A 19,000-nucleotide genomic window follows, 5' to 3' on the forward strand; every position below is an offset into this window, starting at 1 on the left:
TAATCCACTGCCACACTAATGCACTTATCCCAGCATTTCACTAGTGCTTGGATATCATCAAGGTAAAAAGATTTCTTAGTACACCAGAGCCATGATCGGACTGCCTGCTACACGTCTGAAACAATAGCCTTCCAGCAACTCCTTTAAAGTCCTAAAGATGTGCAAATGGCTTGGAGAAAGTTCAGCATTGTGCAGGGCATGTGGCAATAACTCCCAGCAGAGTTCCTGTAATGTGCAAGTGGTGTTGGTAAATGATTGTGTGTACAGTTCCCACAGACAAATGCGTCTCTTCTGCAAGTTGGTAAAGAGATATGTTTTGATTTTTAAGATCAGGCATTCCACTCGCTGAATATTCACAGAAACAACTGCTATAGGCTCTGAGCCACCTCAATCGGGATCGTCATTTACAGGCTTTTTAAAATCGTTTGTACCTTTTATATGTTTTACTGCGGCTGATAATCTTATCATCAAACTGTGCTTGGAATCTTCCGTAAATATTAATTAGTTTTGTGCATTTTTTCATAGTCCCGGTTTGACTTGAACACCTCTTATATTTAATTTCAAGTTACTGCTATAATTTTTTTTATTAATATTATTTGCTGATAATACTGCTGCATTTTGTTTCTTTCTTAATTGCTTTTTCTTTATATATACACAGTGAGGACAATAAGTATTTGATCACCCTGTGATTTTGCAAGTTCTCTTACCTAGAAATCATGGAGGGGTCTACCTTTTTTAGCATACGTGCATTTCCACTGTGAGGGACAGAATCTAAAAAGAAAAATCCGGAAATCACATTGTATGATTTTTTTTAACAATTTATTTGTGAATTACTGTGTCAAATAAGTATTTGATCACTTGCTGATCAGATTTTAAACCCTTAAAGACCAGTTATTTTGCTTTTAAATAGTCCTTATGCTTCGTACGGAGCCACCCCAGCCACGACCCAACTTTGTGTTTTTGCCCAATATGTCACAATACATGGCCCGGTTCATCCTCTCCTTAATACAGTGCAGTCGTCCTGTCCCCTGTGCAGAAAATCACCCCCAGAGCACGATGCTTAGCATCATTAATACCCCATGTATCTACTTAGACTTTGGCTGATTGTGGGGTGCACCGGTGTCTTTATGACAGCTAACAACCTTAAACAGGTGCTACTAATTTAGAATCATGAGCAGAGTGTAGCTGGACTATTTAAAAGTAAAATAACAGGTCTATGAGGGTCAGAAATCTGGCTGATAAGCAAGTGATCAAATACTTATTTGACACAGTAATTCACAAATAAATTGTTAAAAAAATCATACAATGTGATTTCCGGATTTTTCTTTTTAGATTCTGTCTCTTACAGTGGAAATGCACGTATCCTGAAAATTGTAGACCCCTCCATGATTTCTAAACAAGGGAACTTGCAAAATCACAGGGTGATCAAATACTTATTGACCTCACTGTATACAGATGTTAAAGTTTTTTTTGGACACTTAGTTCAGTTTTGACATTCGCTGGCCTGACTTAAGGTGGAATATTATGAAAACAGTAAACTTGTAATAAATAACAATGGTCAATAGTAGAAATTGAAATGATCTAATCTAACTTACATACTTACAAAAAGAAAATGCAATCGCTTACCTGCATCATGTAACTCATGAACTGTGAAATGTTTAAAAAAAAACTATAGCAAACAAAAAGGACTAGTAACATGTGTACAAACAGGTGAGTTGTATTATTAAACAGGTGACTGTGAGTGGGAACTGACTGAAGGTCATGTGATTTGGCTGAAACTCATGGGGATTGTAGTCCCAGATGTGAGTGTAAATTGTCTCTCTCTTTTAATTAATTAATTAATTTACACTCACTTAGTCATTAATTTATGGTCAGGTTGACTTGTGAGTTGCACAGTAAAATCTCTTTCAAGAATGTCCACCCATGTATACAGTTTACAAAAAAGAGTAAAGAAAAAAAAAAAGAAAATTTGTGGGTGTAAATATTGACTTTTAGAGAAGAGAGGTCAGCTAAGAATGACCAGACTGGTTTGAGTTAACAGGGAGTCTACAGTCACTCAAATCAGCACTTTTCACAGCTGTAGTGGGTAGAAATGTATCTCAGAATGCACAGCATGCCCAATCTTTAGGGAGTTAACAGACATAACATCAGAAGACATCATTCAGGTCCACTTGTATCTGCTGAAAATGGAATCTGAGGTTGCAGACTGGGCACAGACATATCATAAAAAAAGAAAAAATAATTGCTCTAAATGATTAAAATAGCCGTGTTACTGAGTTGTCTTTGTTCTACATCCTCTCCCTCTTGTCTTTGTGTGTAATCCAAGATGTCATGCTTAAATTAAATGAAGTTTTAATTCTAATATAATATGATTACATTGATTAACCTCATAAAACACGCCTTCATTATATGCACCTTAATTATTATAATTGCAATGATAATTTACAATGAAAGAGTTCCCTTATTGCAAAGAGTATGAAAAACTCTAAAACTCTGGTTAAGTGTAAATTCTCTCAGAAGACAATTATGACATAAATCCTTGCGTGTTTGCTGGCACAACCCCTGCAGTGTCTTCCCTTCATGCTGATAATCAAGGTTATAGTGTAGAGACTTTGCAGGCATAGAGAGTGTGTTTGTAATTCAGAGCACACATTCACTGTTGCAGTGTGCAGCCACAACAAACTGCTGAAAAAGGTGAGATGTGTGACAGACTGTAAAATGGGCCATGTCTGGAGTTTTTTTTTTTTTTTCACACAATGTGTATGGATCTGGACAAATCAATGTGGTGGCCCATGGTTCATGACACAGAACAGTTATAAAAATAAGCAATAATTGGATTATCTGGAGTTTAGAGCTAATCAAGAAGTTATGTCAAGTAGGTCATTTTAACTGCTGATTAAAACTTTAACCTATGATTAAAACCTCAACCTGCGATTAATCTTAATTGCCTGCCATAATGGATTCTTTATAGGCTTAAAAGTAAACTGCAACAAATGAAACATGGTCTTTGCTGATATATATATATATATATGCTGTAACTTATAGTCATTGGCTGCAATGCTTCTGTGCCATACCATGCTAACACTACATGCTAATGACGCATGTGTTTAAATGTAGTTTTACCACATTATATGAAACAATGAATAATATAATTCTTAAAAATCTATCAACAGTGTTGTTTTTTTGGGTAGCCAGAATTTGATTCTGCTTGAGATATACAGTATGGATAAAAAACCTATTTTTGTTAAGGAAACTCTTACATACAGAATAAAATGTCAAAATCTGCCCATGTGAATGGTTGTCCCATGCAACCACACATGAAAAACCCATGCACCTTTCACCCAACCTATAGCATGAAATTGGTCTCTGAAAGTTCAGTTCTCACTGAAAAATATGTCCATTAACATGTCAACATCAAATTGAAACCTTTCTGTGACCACAAAGCCTCTGCATGTGTTCGTTAAAGCTCTCAAAAGGGCCGTGCTGTGCTCCACTTACATGAAAATGGGCCCTTGAGTACACACAGCGGGACTCAACCCACTGATCTTTGTGATTTATAATTATGGACAAGCTGCTGATTGCACCTGTCTGGGCAAGTCACATCTCCAATGCGCTGCTTTCAGAAACAGGCCAAACAGAGAGAGTGAGAGGCAGAGAGAGCGTGCGCGGTAGAGAGAGAGAGAGAGAGAGAGAGAGAGTAAAATGTGATGATGATGATGATGATGCTGTTTTTCAAAGGAGGCAGCTAAATTGGCTGTGCCATAGCCCTTAATTAAAGCCAGCAATGAAGGCCAGGGTGTACTTGACCTTCAGAAAGTTTTATTTTTCTCAAAGCCTTCTAATTGCAGAATTGACATCTGCACACTCAAAGTTGTTTACCGTAGCATGGAAATTCAACCATCAGCGAGACATGTTCATGGTTTAATCATTCAGAGAGAAATTAGACCTTTAACATCAATAGTTAGTGGCTTTTACTGGAGTCATTACCAGCAATTTACTTTCAATAAATTAGTGTAAACATTAAAAATTAAGGTTTTACATACACTGATCAGACATAGCATTGAAACTACTGATAGGTGATGTAAATATCATTGATTATCTTATTACAATGGGACAAATCAAGGAGTATAATGTAGTAAGAAGCAAGTGAACATTCAGTTGTAGAAGTGGTAAAAGCAGGAAAAATAAACCAGTATCTGTCATGCACACTCGGAACGCGACCAGCACTAGGACCCGGAAGTTAAGCGGTCGCGAACCAGGAAGTATAAAAGAGGTAAACAAACCATAGCACCTCGCTCAGTCATTGAGTCGCCGATGCTACTTCGGAATTCTTCAAACCGTGAGTACTCACCTTCTTGGTTTAAAAATCCTGATCGAGTGTGTATTTATAGGACGCGGGTTAGATTGTGTCTTTCCCTTGCTCCCCATTCGTGAGAGTCCTTAGATCAAATAGCGTGATTATCCTGCTCACTCGTGTTCGTCCGCGTTTGGGTTTACCATTCACGCAACAAAGGGCTAACCGCTAAAGCTACGTCTTCTGGTCAGTCCAGGTTAGTTCTTGACAGAATGACTGAGCCTTCCGCGGTGAACCCAGCGGACTACGCGCACCTCTGCGACGTGGTAGATCAGCATGCCAAGCTTATCAACACGCTAACCGGGGAGATCGCTAATCTGCGCCGGGACCTCCAAGACGTCGCGGCCTTGCGCCGCGAGGTTGCGGAGCTCCGGCAGGAGAACGCGGATCTCCGGGCGGCTGTAGATAGCGCGGCTAGCCGTTCTCCCCCCCCTCCTTCTGATGTATTTCTGGCACTTCCTGATAAATGGGATGGCACGGACGGAAAGTGTAATGTGTTTTTAACATCGCTTGATCTGGTGTTTGAGTTTAATGCCACCAGGTACTCCACCGATCGGCTACGCATCGCGCTTCTGGTCTCGTTGCTATCCGGGCAGGCAGCTGAGTGGGCCACGGCAGTTCTCCGGGCGGATACAGACACCGCGCATTCATATAATGAGTTCACCCGCCAACTCAGGCTTACCTTCGAACACCCAGCGGGCGAGGTGGAGACCGACACCAAACTCTACCATCTGCGGCAGGGAGGATCGTCCGTGAGCCGGTATGCAGCTGAATTCCGGACCCTCGCTGTGCAGACCGACTGGGGAGATGCCGCGCTCCGGACATCCTTTTACGAGGGACTGGCTCCACGCATAAAAGACGAGCTCGCCGGGCGAGAGCTTCCTGCCACCCTGGAGGGGATGATCCAGCTCACCCTCCGTATTGACCAGCGTATCCTCTCTCGCCCGAAGCCAGCCCCGAGGACCCTGCCGCCTGCACCCACCTTCTCTTACACTGTACCACGACCATCCACTACTTTCACCGCCCCAACTACTGGATCTGTCGGATCTCCACCTCCTGCCGTGGTTGACACCGGAGCCGGGGAACCCATGCAACTAGGACGCGCCTCCCTGACCGTGGCGGAACGAGAACGACGGTACAGAGAAGGGTTATGTGCCTATTGTGGGTCAGCGGCACATCACCGGGCGATCTGTCCACTTCGCCCGGGAAACGCCCAGCCCCGGTGAGTTCGAGGGGAGACTCACCGGGCCCTCTCCACCACGACCAACGCCACCATTTCGCGTCTCACGGTTCAGGTAATTCTCCAATTTGGCCACAAACGAGTTCGAGGTACGGCGTTCATCGATTCCGGTGCCGCTGGTAACTTCATTGACTCAACTTATGCCAAAAAATTGGGGATGAAGATCGAGGCGTTATCCCAGCCAGTTCAGATCACTTCAGTCGACGGTCGGCCCCTCTCCTCCAGCCCTATCACTCACCAGACCCAACCCATCACCTTCACCATCGACCAACCCCCGGAGAGCTTCAACCTCTTCCCGTTCCTCGCCGGCCCTGGACGCACATCGCCTTGGATTTCATCACGGGCCTGCCGGTGTCCGAAGGGAAGAACACCATCCTCACTATCGTCGACCGGTTTTCAAAAGCAGCCCACCTGGTGGCCCTCGCCGGACTCCCCTCAGCTAAGGACACCGCTGAGTTGATATTGGAACACGTAGTCCGCCTGCATGGGTTCCCCAAAGACATCGTCTCGGACAGAGGGCCCCAGTTCACCGCCCGGTTCTGGAAGGCCTTCTGCCGTCTGATCAACTCCACCACTAGTCTGTCCTCCGGCTACCACCCCCAGACTAACGGTCAGACGGAACGGACCAACCAACAACTGGAGCGCTATCTGCGATGCTTCGTGTCCGACCACCAGCGCTCCTGGGCCCGCTACCTCACCTGGGCAGAACTGTCTCATAACCTTCACGTCTCTTCAGCCACCAACTTGAGCCCATTTGAGGTATGCTACGGGTTCCAGCCTCCGATGTTCGCCCATCAGGAACCGGAGGTTGACGTACCCTCGGCCCAACAGTTGGTCCGTAGGTGTCGACGGCTATGGGAGCAAGCCAACCGGAACATCCAGCGCGCCAACGCCAGTTACATCACACAACACCGCCGTCGACACCCTCCAGGACGATTGTTCAAAGTAGGTGACAAGGTCTGGCTTTCAACCAAAAATCTCCATCTCCACACAGAATCCCGGAAACTCTCACCACGATTCATCGGACCATACCGCGTCAATCTACAGATTAACCCTGTCACCTACCGGCTCCAGCTGCCTGCGGCGCTCCGGATCCACCCGGTTTTCCATATCTCACAACTAAAACCCTTCACCACTTCACCCATGGTTCCACCCACCCCCCCTGCTCCTCCTCCCCGAATCATTGACGGCGGTCCCGCCTACACCGTGCGACGGATCCTTGATTCGCGGCCTCGGGGCAGAGGCACCCAATACTTGGTCGATTGGGAAGGCTACGGCCCCGAGGAGCGGTCTTGGGTTCCAGCACGCTTCATCCTCGACCCCGAGCTCATCCGGGACTACCGTCACAGGGTATCCTCCACCGCAGGACCGTCCGGAGCCGGTCCTGGACAGGGGGGTACTGTCATGCACACTCGGAACGCGACCAGCACTAGGACCCGGAAGTTAAGCGGTCGCGAACCAGGAAGTATAAAAGAGGTAAACAAACCATAGCACCTCGCTCAGTCATTGAGTCGCCGATGCTACGTCGGAATTCTTCAAACCGTGAGTACTCACCTTCTTGGTTTAAAAATCCTGATCGAGTGTGTATTTATAGGACGCGGGTTAGATTGTGTCTTTCCCTTGCTCCCCATTCGTGAGAGTCCTTAGATCAAATAGCGTGATTATCCTGCTCACTCGTGTTCGTCCGCGTTTGGGTTTACCATTCACGCAACAAAGGGCTAACCGCTAAAGCTACGTCTTCTGGTCACTCCAGGTTAGTTCTTGACAGTATCTGAAGGATGTTGGAAATGGCCAAATTGTGATTCCCAGTATGCAGTGGTTAGTACTTACCAAACATGGTTCAAGGAAAAAACCAACAAGTAAACCAATGACAGGATCATCCTAGGCTGACTTATACATGTTGGAAGCAAAGGCTAGTCCTTAACTTCACATTCTACGGGAGATTTACTCTAGCACAAATTGCAAAAAATGTAATAAATTAATTATTGCTGGCTTTAATATAATCTTTTCAGAACACATGATGCATCACAACATGCTGCATATGGGGCTGTCTACATTCAGAGCAGAGTAGTAGAGTGCCCATGCTGACCCCGCCAAAAGCACCTACAATGGGCACATGAGCAAATGGACAAAGGTGGTCTGATCTAGCATTTTCTTTACATCTAATGATTGCCTGAGTCTGTGTTCATCGTTACCTAGAAAAGAGATGGCACCAGAGTGTGCTCTGAGAAGAAGGCAAACCTTGGATCCTGGCATTTATGAGGCAATAACTTTTAAGGATGTTACCTACCTCATCAGTTGTTTTTTTTGCGGACACCAGTTGCAGCAGTTCAAAGAAATCATGCAAATACAGGTCAAGAGGTTTATATTCACAGTTAATATTCACACCAAAAAGGAAGAAAAGGTGTGATATCACTTCCTTAAACAGATGAGCAATTTGAGTATTTCAAGTGCTGTTCCTCTGGGAGTTTCACACTCAACAGTCTGTCCATTTTTTTCTCTTTTGACCTGTATCTTCATTATTAGCTGAATAGCTATTGAAATAAGCAGGTGTACGGTTGTTACTAATAAAGTGGATGATGAGTGCATATATGTACAGTGGGGCAAAAAGTATTTAGTCAGCCACCAACTGTGCAAGTTCTCCCAATTAAAAAAAGATGAGAGAAGGCCTGTAATTTTCATCATAGGTATACCTCAACTATGAAAGACAAAATAAGTAAAATCCAGAAAATCACATTGTAGGATTTTTAATGAATTTATTTGCAAATTACGGTGCAAAATAAGTATTTGGTCATCTACAAAACAAGCAAGATTTCTGGCTCTCACAGACCTGTAACTTCTTCTTTAAGAGGCTCCTCTGTCCCCTGCTTGTTACCTGTATTAATGACATCTGTTATTAGTATAAAAGACACCTGTCCACAACCTCAAACAGTCACACTCCAAACTCCACTATGGCTCCACAAGACCAAAGAGCTGTCAAAGGACACCAGAAATAAAATTGTAGACCTGCACCAGGCTGGGAAGACTAAATTTGCAATGGGTAAGCAGCTTGGTGTGAAGAAATCAACTCTGGGAGCAATTATTAGAAAATGCAAGATCTCACCCCGTGGGGTCAAAAAGATCAAAAGAACTGTGAGCAAAAATCCCACAACCACACAGAGGACCTAGTGAATGACCTGCAGAGAACTGGGACAAAAGTAACAAAGGCTAACATCAGTAACACACTGCGCCACCAGCGACTCAAATCCTGCAGTGCCTAACTGCTTAAGATAGTACATGTCCAGGCCCGTCAGAAGTTTGCTAGAGAGCATTTGGATGACCCAGAAGAAGATTGGGAGAATGTCATATGGTCAGATGAAACCAAAATAGAACTTCTGTGTTTGGAGGAGAAGAATGCTGAGTTGCATCCAAAGAACACCATACCGACTGTGAAGCATGGGGGTGGAAACATCATGCTCTGGGCTGTTTTTCTGCAAAGGGACTAGGACGACTGATCCGTGTAAAAGAAAGAATGAATGGAGCCATCCAAACCTCCTCCCATTAGCAAGGGCATTGAAGATGAAACTGGGTCTTTCAGCATGACAATGATCCCAAAAAGACCGCCTGGGCAACGAAGGAGTGGCTTCGTAAGAAGCATTTCAATGTCCTGGAGTTGCCTAGCCAGTCTCCAGATCTCAACCCAATAGAAAATCTTTGGAGGAAGTTGAAAGTCTGTGTTGCCCAGGTACAGCCTCAAAACATTACTGCTCTAGAGGAGATCTGCATGGAGGAATGGGCCAAAATACAAGCAAAAGACTTACAGAAAACTGCCAGCAGAAAACGTTTGACCTCTGTCTTTGCCAACTAATGGTATATAACAAAGTATAAAGATGAAATTTTGTTATTTACCAAATACTTATTTTCCACCATAATTTTTAAATAAATTCATTAAAAATCCTACAATGTTATTTCTGGATTTTTTTTTTAATTATTATTATTTTGCCTCTCATAGTTGATATATACATATGTGCAAATTACAGTTTATGTCTTGTTTAAACATTACAAACATCTATCTATATCAACAACTAAAAGATTCAGTGATGTTCCACAGTACAAGAAATAGAAGAGAGCAGGTGCCTGCCAAAACTTCATTTAAAACAAATTATGTAAAAACTTATAAAAAATACTGTATATCTCAAGCCTTGAATATCTCACGGAGCACTGTTCAATCCATCATCTGAAAATGAAAAGAGTATGGCACAACTGCAAACCTACCAAGACATGGCTGTCCACCTAACCTGACATGAGAGCATTAATCTGAGAAGCAGCCATGAGGCCATTGGTAACTCTGGAGGAGCTGCAGAGATCCACAGCTCAGGTGGGAGAATCTGTTCACAGGACAACTATTAGTCGTGCACTCCACAAATCTGGCCTTTATGGAAGAGTGGCAAGAAGGAAACCAGTGTTAAAGGAAAGCCCTAAGAAGTTTTGTTTGCAATTTGCGACAATCCATGTGGAACTGCTAACAAGACTTCTTCTGGCTTTCTTTCAACAATGGCTTTCTTTTGGCAACTCTTCCATAAAGACCAGATAAAGGCCTAACTGTTCTCTCCTCTTCTGCTCTCTCTTCCCTCTCTCCCCTTTCTCTCTTACCTCTCTCCCCCTCTTTCTCTTTTCCTCTCGCTATTGAGCTACACATGCTCAACACTGGCAGCTCGTTCCTGAGCTGCCAGTGATCCAGACTCCCTCTGCCCTCCGGACCTGTCTGACCCATCCTGGTGCCCCGCTTCTGGTTGGAGTTCTCCTCACATGGATGCCCCGTGTGTCTCTTTGGGATAAGTCTGGTGTCTGGGGATGATTTCACTCTACTACAAAGACGGTTCTGGCCTCGACTGGTGTTGACAGCTGGCTTAATAGTTCAGGACTGGAATTTCCTACAAGTCTACCTATATACTACAAGTCTCCAATAACCACCTGGACTCCATATTAACATCAACTAATATCAACTCTTAAAGCTGAACTGGCTAACACACCAAACACACAGTATGAATAAAGTTCAATTCCTGCTTTCTGTTTCACCCAGATGAGGTTGGGTTCCCTGTTGAGTCTGGTTCCTCTCAAGGTTTCTTCCTATTACCATCTCAGGGAGTTTTTCCTTGTTACTGTCGCCCTTGACTTGCTCACCAGGAACTATCTGACCATTTTGATTCATGCACACTTACATTTCATACAAACCTAAATAATTCTTTCGATTGTGTAAAGCGGCTTTGCGACAATGACAATTGTTGAATGTGCTATAGAAATAAAATTTAATTGAATTGAATTTGTTTTTGCAATGTGACAAAATGTGAAAAGGTTCAAAGGGTATGAATACTTGTGCAAGGCACTGTACATGAATGGTGTGCAACAAGCTAATATAATACATATGGAGGTAAAAGTTTGTTTAATATTAGGAATGTGTGAGTATGTGTGGGTTTTGATCCTGCAGAATAAAGAAAGGCCTCCTTAATCTCTCTGTGTTGTCCTTCAGAGGGCTGACGCTTACCAGCGAAAATAAAAAAGAGTCTATTGTTGGGGTGACTGAGGTCCTTCACTATCTTTCTGGCCTTGGTCCAGCACCTCTTGCTGTAGATAAAGTATAGGTCAGAGAGCTCAGGATGAATCACACCACACTCTGTAGAGCCTTTGTATTCCCCCATCCTGCTGGGTGCTGTTTCCAAAACCCAAGGCTGTAATGTTTCCCAACAGGATGGTCTCAATAGCCCATGTGTAAAAGTTTCTTGGCACCTTGGAGGGCATTATAAAGTCCGCCACATGTTTCTTAAATTGCTTTCTAAAATCTTTACTCACTCCGAATAAAATCTTCAAGCAGTTATTGTTGTTGTCCTTTAAAGCCCTTAAAGCTATTGTGAACCAAGCTGTGTGAAAGAGTGCTTTCAGGGCTGCTAGTTGTACATCACTGTCGAATCGGACTCAGCTAGTTTAGTGTCAGATCAGTGGTGCATGTCAACTGAGAAAGGCTGATACAGACTTGGTTTTAAATGCTACTAGGACCATGATGAGTTAGACATGATGGTGTTTTATCTTCTGGGCTGTTATCCTTATTAATTATCAGTGTACTGTATAACATCATCGAATCATTTAATTTGATGCATTATTGATTAAAATGATATCAAAAAAGTGTGGGATTAACATTTAATTCCACCGTCAAATTAGGTTGTTAGACTGACCACTGGAACCCAATGCTACATTCCTTATGGTATAATGAGAACTTTATTTCAGGTCAGACAACAGATAGCTGCACTTGTTAAAAGATATTGTTGTTGGTAAGATTTTTTTTTTGCTAAATGTATTGCTAACATTAGTGAAAATTAATTTGTTAGCTGGCATTGACTTTCTTTCCCTTTCATGAGTTTTTTTTCTCAGTTTCTTACAGAACAAAAACAGGTACAGGTTCAGGGGAGGCCTGGGGCTTATCCTGGGGGACTCTGGGCACTAGGCAGGGTACTCTGCTGCGGCTCCCTGTGGCTTTGGGAAATAAATAATTAGTATTTAATTTAGATGTATTTTATTTAAGTTTGTTGTTTTTTTAAATGTAATTCTAAATTTCAAGATTATGGTGATCTTAAAAAAAAAATTTACCGCTCAAAATATGTCCAACGACTGATGTGCAAAATCCACCGGCACGAGATTTATTGGGTTTTTTGAACGCAGGTTTTTTATTAGGTTGACAGCTGATTGCACGCTCCAGTACACATGTTAAAAGAATGAAGGCACACAGAAGCAGACGGCATCTTTAAATTGCTGCAGGTGGATAATTTCATTTTGGCTTTTTATTTTATAAATACGAGGAGGACTCAAATAGACTTTGAGGATTTTATTTGAAAGTAACCTTCAACTCAGCGTCTTTTTTCGGAGTTGAAAATGTTTTTGTCGCATGCAGAGATAAAATTAAATTTTCTCTGTATCAGTTCATTGATTTCCTAAATGCAACACACACATAAATTCTTATAAATAGCATAACGGTTAAAAACGCTATATATACAGTGATAGCATAATTTTAGATGTCAAAAGGGTTTTGTGGCCTCCAGTGATTTTCTTTCTGTAGAAAAACTGTGGGGATGCACCTACTCTGCATATCTTTAGGCTGTGGGGGGAAACCAGAGTAAAAAAACACACCAAGCATGGCGACAACATGGAAACTTTACACACACAGACCAGAGGCAGGAATCACACCCACGACCCAGCAGACTCTTGAATTAAACCTGATGTACATTAAATAAAATAAAAATGTGATCAAATATTTTACTCTGACAGGCTGCAAAGTGCCTGAAGATACAATTAAATAACTGGATGTTTATATGACAACCTCATCAGCAATCTCATTTCCCCTCTCGTCTGGTCCAACCACTCAACATACATTATCACCGGCCTGATCATCATATGCACCTGTTTCTCACTGGTTCATTTCTTCAGTTAGATGATTTACAGGTCACTGTGCGACTTATCAAAAATAAAAAATAAAAAATAAAAAATAATGGGAAACTGCTCAGGTACAGTGACTGGACTATGAATAGGAAACAAAAAATTGCCAAAAATGAAGTCCTTCAAGAAGCATGGAGAAGTATTCCTCAAGACTACACTAAAAATACAAGAAAGCCTGGAAGCAAAGTATGAAGAAATGAGGGGTGGCTCAAGACTATTGCACGGTACTGAATATTAATATGTTATATTATAAACTTTACTGTATTAAACCACCAGACAAGTGCTTCTCTTCGTTTGAATGTTTCTTGAATACATGCTCCAGAATAAGAAGAGGGCCTGGGTAATGAATATAGAAAAAAAGTTTAGCAACTTGTTTGAAAGTATATAAGGATCACAGACTATTTTTCTATCTTTGCCAAAGTATTGTTTATTCTTTTCAGATGTAAGTGAGTGATTTTAGTTATTTCCCTTGTCATTTTGATTTCTAAACAGAAAAAAGATGTAACTGAAAAATTAAGTTAACCACAATGCTGTCACCTACATCAGCTGAGCAGCCAGTCCATTTAAAGCGTATTATAAGATACACATATTAAACAGGGTGGCTCGGGAGTATAGACCTATAGAGGTTTTTTTTTTATATGAATTTCGACATTTTTCTTTTTATTTTAAACCAAAGATGGCTTCAAAACTAATAACAGAAGATGGATTAAAATTCTGTCTCATGTACACAAGATAGAATTCTTTATATAGTGGAGTGCATGCAGAATTTTACAGCATTTGCTTGTTTGTCTGTAGAGCCAGACGTTCCGATATTTTTGTGTACATTCATTGCTCTGTTGTTTATAATGTAGATGCAAATGCACTGAAGCTCTAAATGTATAAACACATTCTAAATTAATGATTATTTATGTCTACCTAATATAGTAATATCCTGAATCAGAATTGGCTGTACTATGGAAAATACATGTATGTGACCAGTTACTTTTTTTTACATAATAAAAATGGAAAAGACAGTAAAAAAGAAATCTGCTTATATAAGACAAGATATTAAATATAAATTTAATATATGGCACATGGTCTAGACATCCACAGCAACTTTTGGATTACTTTGGTCTGGTTCTTATTTAATCTGTTTGCATCCGGGAGCATTAATGAAGTAATGTCATCATTGTAAACATGCTTCAGTAATGTGCATATATTTTCTTTTCTAATGTGTATGGATATTGTCAGAGAATTGCATGCTGAATAGCCTCAATTCCAAAATTCAATTTCATGCTCCTGTAACTGAGAAATTAATATGTATCATTTCAAATCACCAAACCAAATTGGGCCATCCATAATGTGTGCCTTGTTTGTGAAACCCAGTGGTCCCTTTCTGCAAAAATAACCAAAATAAATAGTAATAATAATAATAAAAAAATCCCAGGTGGTTAATATCAGCTGCGTTCTGCAAATATTGATAAGACCTTATAGTGAGGCTTGACCAGGTGACTAGACGAGCTTGACAGGAAAATGACATTTCTCTAAAAATAAATAAATAAATAAATAAATAAAATCACTGGTCGTTTTTTGGACTATGCTTTTTTTTCAGCTATCACTTTCCCAGAGATCCTGGCGGCTGCCATGGTGTGTGAGCTGTGAATGCGAGTCTTTCAGAGAGTGCAATCAGAAAAAAAAAAGTAGGCTCAGTGGGGGTAATGTTCGCCTTAGACGCCCTGCCTTTCCTCCTTCCTTCAGTACTGTCTCTGCGATTCCATTTTCCTCTGCTGGCATCGATTACATAAAGACTATTTGAAGGCTGTAACTGAATAACCTTCATGATCACATTCTACAGCTTCATAAAGGCAGTTTGGCAGTTTAAACTGATGGAAATAAAAAAGAAGAAAGAGAGTGAAAGAAATGCATATCTGTAACCTTGGTGGTCTGAGCCAAGATTACAACTGAGCACTTTCGACTGACGTTTATCAAACTTCAAATCTGTCTGCAAACCCTGGCATGTGATGAAGGTTATCGACTGCAGGCCGTCAGTGAGTGACCTCTGGAAGCCTTCTCCTGCCACTATCGAAACTCATGAAGGATCAATCTACAGAGAGATATGGACTAATGCATCGCTGTGACTGATGTCGACACGTAAGCCTTTCCTGTGATAGACAAAGTAAAAGAAATCAATAAGCAATTTTGTCCTTGAGTCCTCGCTGGATCCAGTAAAATCTATTCTCTCGTCTTTTCATCCTAACTTCTCAAAGCCGGTTTTATTGAAGGGGAAAGGCATAAAAATCATTTAGGAAGCTCAGAAAGAGAGGTTCATTAATCACTGAGCTGGCGAAGCATAAACTTCACAGCTTAGAAGCAAGTCTGACTTTCACACTAGTCAGACTTTGATTAGCTACCCAGTTCTGCGCCGAGCTAATATAATATAAAAAGAAAGCTAAAAATATTTTACGTACAAAAAAGGTACTAGCAATAGTATTATTAGTATTAGCAGTGATAGTTTTGAGCATGGTTAGTACTGTCGCCTTGCACCTCCAGGGTCTGGGTTCGATTCCCGGCCAGGCTCGATTCCCGTCTCTGTGTGCATGGAGTTTGCATGTTCTCCACGTGCTTGGTGGGTTTCCTCTAGGTACTCTGGTTTCCTCCCACAGTCCAAAGACATGTAGGTTAGGTTAACTGGCGTTCCCAAATTGCCCGAAGTGTGTGTGTGTGAGTGAGTGTGTGTATGTGTGTGTGCCCTGCAATGAATTGGCACCCTGTTCAGGGTGTACCCCGCCTCGTGCCCTATGTCTCCTGGGATAGGCTCCAGGTCGATGTGATCCGGAATGCAGGATTAAGCGGTATAGACGATGAGTGAGTAAGTGAGTGAGTTTCGAGCATGAAATAAGAATGTAGACGTTGTTTATCTACTAAGTATAAAAGTAGTATGAAATAAAATACAAATAATGGCATGTCTAGGATTGGAAGATATCCCACAATTTAAGATCGAAGGCTTCATCTAGATACAATACATTTCGTGACTGCGGATGCACTCATGTTCTTGAGAGAATCTTTTCTGCTTGCTGTATGCATGATTGCAGTTTTACCATTTACACATCCTTATGAAGTATCACTGCAGAACATAATGGCTTCCCGGGAGATGAGCCCATCTAGCCTGAGATATTAGGCTGTATTTATTTGGAGCTCAACAGGAGCATGCTGGCCCCGAGGCCCTCCATATTGTTCCAGCCAGCCAGCCGAGAAGTCATGTGGTGACCGTGAGACGGAGGCTGAAAGATTCAATTCTGCTCACAGCCCTGGAAAAAGCTGTTTTTTTTCTTTCTTTTTTTTTTTAATAGCTGTGAACTTTGTGACTGCCATTCAAACACCATCCGCCACAGTTTCGCTCCATCTCACCTGAGATTTGTTCTGTAGACAGTAACGATGTTTAGAGAAAGAAAAATATGATTTCATTAAACAGTAATAAAATAATACAGTTTTTTTTTTATAAATGCAAATCATTAAACTTCCCAAATATGCCTGGCATACAGATTATACAGCGCTCCAGGCATCCAAAGTCAGTTGACAGACCACTATGAAAATGTTTTGTAATTCAAGCGGTCTAATCATTTATTATTTCTGAGTATTTTAAAACTTCAAATTCAATATTCCTTGGTCACACACCATAATACTTTTTTTTTAAAAGACTGAACTGAAAACAGGATTTTATGTAAACTTCTCTTCTATGCTGTTTGCACAACAAAGAAATCATCATAGAGCAGTCATAAGTGTCTTTCCTCCGAAAGGATAGTGCTGTTACATTAATTTAATTTAAAGTTTGTTTTTCCTTTCAAACCAGTCCTGAGAAAAATATGCATATCATGCCGCCGTGAGCTAATATAATATAAATGTTAATGAAGATTTGTGCAGCTCACTCAGAGGATGAATAATTGAAATACAGCAAATCCACTTTAACTTTTGGATGTGAGAGTCTGATATTGCTTTCCATTTTTTATTCATCCCCTGTCGAATGTGGTTATGAAACCAAAAACAGACAGAAAGGTAAATAAGTTGAGAGAACAAAATAAATACAGGAAATTTGAAAATGTGAAGTGCATTCCGATGCTTTTTAAACAGTGGAAATATAGTTTTTTAAATATATTTGAATAGAACTATCAAATGGCGTATATTTTATAATGATAGATCTTTAGTATAGCATATGTTATAAACTGTTGTTGTATGTTCTACTGTATGTAAACAGAGTACTATTAGACATTTAGTGTACTGTTTACTAATGATATTTTTTATATAGTATTAAGTATGTGAATAGGTACTGTAACTATACTGTTATATATACTGTACTGCATATGGTTAAGTAACTATAATAATAGCTATAGATTACACTGATAAACCAATGGCCAAAATAAAGCTTTGATTACAGCACAGTGTTGTAGTTCATGTGTATAAATCTTCATGTGTAAAAATTCATGTTCATGCCAACATTCATGGCAGTGCATGTGTACAATTTCAGTCCTGAAATATACCCTGTGCCATCAGGAAGAAAAAAAAAAAAAAAAAAATATATATATATATATATATAGATGTGATACCCCGATGGTTCCGTACATTCAGGTCATCAGATGACTTCATTTTATTGCCACATACTGTAACATTGCTACGCCTAGACCTGACCAACTGAAGCAACACCAGATCATAACATTGTCTAGTGATCACTATGCATGATGGGTGCATCACTTTTTGTGCCCCTCTTCAAAATTTAAGATTCAAGATTCAAATAACTTTATTAAAGTTCTTCTTACCTTGATGCACCCATCACTTTGAAATAGGGTCAGTCTAACCTCATCAGACCACATGACCCTTTTCCATTGCTATGAACTCCAATCTTTATTCTCCCCAGCAAATGCAATCCAATTTTATGATTAGTCTCGTTAACAAGGGTTTTCCTTTTGGCCACACAGCTGTTTAGTCCCAATCCTGAGTCCCTGTCACATTGTGTGCGTATAGAAATGCTTTTTGTTTTTACTGCTGATTTTTTGTCAGGCTGTGTTGTGAAGTTAGTATACTATAAGATATAAGATATATAAATTAACTATACTATTAGATAAACAGTATATAGGTAACCTACTATATTATTATGGTCCTGGATACGCCATGTTATTATGTAACAATAATACTTTTAGAGGAAAAGAATTTCACTGCATTCTAATGTGTAAATAACAAATAATGTCTTCTTCCTGTGCCTATGTTAAATAAATAGGTAACTATATCATAAGATACGGAGAATATTGGTAAAATATTACAGTATATTATTTTATTAATTATACTATAAGATACAGTATATTTGTACATACTGTTACATGTACTGAATTGTAGGCAATATGTACAGTAATTAAGTAATAATATTACTAGCCATAATAAATGGTGTTAACTATTAGATATAAGATATATACTGTAGTTATGAATTATATTGTTATATTGTTAGTCTGCTTTATGGAACAGAAGTTGCACTGTAGCTGATTCATTTAATAGCAATTGTTGCATCATGCATTGTATATGTGGGTTTTTTTTTCCCTCTTGGTTCTTAACAATGAGTGTTTTTTCATACATTATTGTTTACTTTCCACTTATAACTATGTCCACTGGCAATAATGGCGGTCTGCTTTTGACTCACCAACAAAAACGGTCATAATGCTTGTCTTTAAACTTGAAAAATCTTCCTACTTTGTGCAGCCCAAAACAGTACACACCATTAGTATGACGGAATAATTAGTAATTATTGACTGTTCATGTTCACTAATTTCAATAGCTATAAAACTTCTTTAACACTAATCTAATTAGCCAAATGAACGCCTTGTAGGAATTTACTCAGACTTATTACCTCCTGAACGATGATGAAAATGAAGCAGCTGTGCTTGCTGGCATTGCGGACATGAGGGTAAAATTAACACAGT

This window comes from Clarias gariepinus, chromosome 4 (genome assembly GCF_024256425.1).
Source record: "Clarias gariepinus isolate MV-2021 ecotype Netherlands chromosome 4, CGAR_prim_01v2, whole genome shotgun sequence".
NCBI classification, from domain to species: domain Eukaryota; kingdom Metazoa; phylum Chordata; class Actinopteri; order Siluriformes; family Clariidae; genus Clarias; species Clarias gariepinus.